This window comes from Pseudophryne corroboree, chromosome 2, assembly GCF_028390025.1.
Source record: "Pseudophryne corroboree isolate aPseCor3 chromosome 2, aPseCor3.hap2, whole genome shotgun sequence".
NCBI lineage: Eukaryota > Metazoa > Chordata > Amphibia > Anura > Myobatrachidae > Pseudophryne > Pseudophryne corroboree.
In genome coordinates this window covers 214,430,737-214,434,092 of record NC_086445.1, presented here as the reverse complement: position 1 = coordinate 214,434,092, position 3,356 = coordinate 214,430,737, and positions in this window count along the sequence as shown.

Here is a 3,356-nt window from a genome sequence, read left to right as displayed (position 1 = left end):
ATGGCTCATCACTGTACCCCCTGTGCTTTGGATATGGATATAATGGTTAATAGTAGAAATAACATTGTTTTTACACGTGACCTACTGGTCCTAGTAAGTGCCTCTGTTCCCACACTCGGATAAATCAGCTCAGACCTATTTATTCTTAGGGACTGTCCTCTCATTAGCAGCCAGGCATCAAAGGTTTTTTTTTTTTGCCAAGTACCATGAATGTCTACATGGATCGATGGAGACTTTTGCCATTGGATTAAGGGAGTAATTCATTGGCAAGTGAGGTATGTGCAAGGAAATGGTTATTTAATAAATATTTTTTTAAATATATTTTTCTACAGTGCGAGTATGTGTGTTTGATTCAGAGATGTATACAAATGCTCAGCCAAAATATGCTAATGTGGCTGCTGCATTAATTGGTATTGAGACGTCCACTAGTGGCTCTGCAAATCCTAGCAGCTGCATACAAAGACGCAGCATCCATCGCAGATCAGTCAATTATCAAGGTTTTGGTTAGCCCTTCAGTCGCGCAGCCTGGCCGCAGTAAGTAAGACACTGGAGACATTGCAACTGTGTATGGGATCACAGTCGCAGCCTCAAACATGTCTGGTGATGACAAACCTGCATTTCTGCCACCACTCCCCGTTACCTCCGCCAAGTGTTCTGTCAATCATTTTGCAAGTAAATCCGCTCTGCCACAACCTCTACAGACTATGGTGGCACATGCACATGCTCACACCACCGAAAATCAACTGCGAAAGAAATTAGGGTTTGCGTACATCTCTGGATCAGGTCCTGTGTGACCTATCTTTAGTTTAATATTTGACAGGTGGACTACAGGTACCAGTGGACCTTTGATGATCAGGTATGCTGTCACTTGGGTTCTCCAAGTGCCATCATGCCCTGGCAGGCTTTTGAGCCCCAAAATATCCACATGTATTGCTGTGCATGCAATGCAGCAGCCATTACGGACAATTTGCCTCTAACTGTGCCCCAGCCCCTGTGTGTGTTTATAAAGGGCCATCATTGGTGCTGGACCAACGAATCCTTTGTGTGGACCCTCAGGATAGTCACAGCTCAGGTCAAGTTTACATCTTGGATGAACTTTTCCTTTAAAAATCTAGCATATTTTACAAGTAAAAAATACATCCTAAGGTAAATAAGTATAAAATAGTTATTAGAATACTGTGAGGCTGCAAAACAACTGGCTCATTTTACTTTTCTGGGGCGTAAGGACTGTAGTTAATCTATGCATTTAAGACTAGGGCCAGTATTTACTAATAATTCGATTTTGTCCGATTTGTGTTTTTTTTTCAAAGTCTCAATCCGGGAATTCACTAAGCACAAATCTCGGCAGTGTTTGGCCTATTCGTAATGGTTTGAATGACAAAGTTCAGAAATACGAATGAATAGACCATCGGTCAAACGCGGCTGTTATTTCATAGAACACGGGTATTCACTATTCATTCGTATTTGGGTGTTAGTCTCTGAGTGCTCAATTGCGGGTCTATTTTTTTGCGAATCGTTAAAAAAAGCAGCAAAAAAATAGACCTGCTTTTTCAAGGCGAGTTTGGATAATCATGCACGGATCAGTGAGATCTGTGTATGGTTATCAATGGGAAAAGGTCTGTTTAGTGTACAAATGTGTAAATCGTGAAAAAAAATTGCGTGGGGTCCCCCCTCCTAAGCATAACCAGCCTCGGGCTCTTTGAGCCGGTCCTGGTTGCAAAAATACAGGGAAAAAAATTACAGGGGTTCCCCCATATTTAAACAACCAGCACTGGGCTCTGCGCCTGGTCCTGGTGCAAAAAATACGGGGGACAAAAAGTGTAGGGGTCCCCCGTATTTTTTGAACCAGCACCGGGCTCCACTAGTCAGAGAGATAATGCCACTGCCGGGGGACACTTTTATCTTGGTCCCTGCGGCCCTGGCATTAAATCACTAACTAGTCACCCCTGGCCGGGGTACCGTGGAGGAGTGGGAACCCCTTAAATCAAGGGGTCCCCCCCCCTCTAGCCACCCAAGGGCCAGGGGTGAAGCCCGAGGCTGTCCCCCCCATCCAAGGGCGGCGGATGGGGGGATGATAGCCATAGTGTTAAAAAAAGAATATTGTTTTTTGTAGCAGGACTACAAGTCCCAGCAAGCCTCCCCCGCAAGCTGGTACTTGGAGAACCACAGGTACCAGCATGCGGTGGAAAACCGGGCCTGCTGGTACCTGTAGTACTACTACTAAAAAAATACCCAACAAAAAACAGGACACACACACCGTGACAGTATAAGTTTATTACATACATGCACACCTCCAAACATACATACTTACCTATGTACACACGAGGCTCGGTCCTCTTCTCCATGTAGAATCCTTGGGGTACCTGTGAAAAAAATTATACTCACATAATCCAGTGTTGCTTGTCTTCTTTGTATAATCCACGTACTTGGCAAAACAAAAAAACGGAAACCCGACCACGCACTGAAAGGGGTCCCATGTTTACACATGGGACCCATTTCCCCGACTGCCAGGACCCCCCTGACTCCTGTCAAAGAGGGTCCCTTCAGCCAATCAGGGAGCGCCACGTCGTGGCACTCTCCTGATTGGCTGTGTGCTCCTGTAGTGTCTGTGAGGCTGCACACGGCAGAGATACAATGTAGCGCCTATGCGCTCCATTGTATCCAATGGTGGGAACTTTGCAGTCAGTGGTGAGGTTACTTTCGGTCAACCGCTGACCGCAAAGTTCCCACCATTGGATACAATGGAGCGCATAGGCGCTACATTGTATCTCTGCCGTGTGCAGCCTCACAGACACTACAGGAGCACACAGCCAATCAGGAGAGTGCCACGACGTGGCGCTCCCTGATTGGCTGAAGGAACCCTCTTTGACAGGAATCAGGGGGGGTCCTGGCAGTCGGGGAAAGGGGTCCCATGTGTAAACATGGGACCCCTTTCAGTGCGTGGTCGGGTTTCCGTTTTTTTGTTTTGCCAAGTACGTGGATTATACAAAGAAGACAAGCAACACTGGATTATGTGAGTATAATTTTTTTAACAGGTACCCCGAGGATTTTACATGGAGAAGAGGACCGAGCCTCGTGTGAACATAGGTAAGTATGTATGTTTGGAGGTGTGCATGTATGTAATAAACCTATACTGTCACGGTGTGTGTGTCCTGTTTTTTGTTGGGTATTTTTTTAGTAGTAGTACTACAGGTACCAGCGGGCCTGGTTTTCCACCGCATGCTGGTACTTGTGGTTCTCTAAGTACCAGCTTGCGGGGGAGGCTTGCTGGGACTTGTAGTACTGCTACTAAAAACAATATTCTCATTTTTTACACAAGGCTATCAGCCCCCCATCCGCCGCCCTTGGATGGGGGG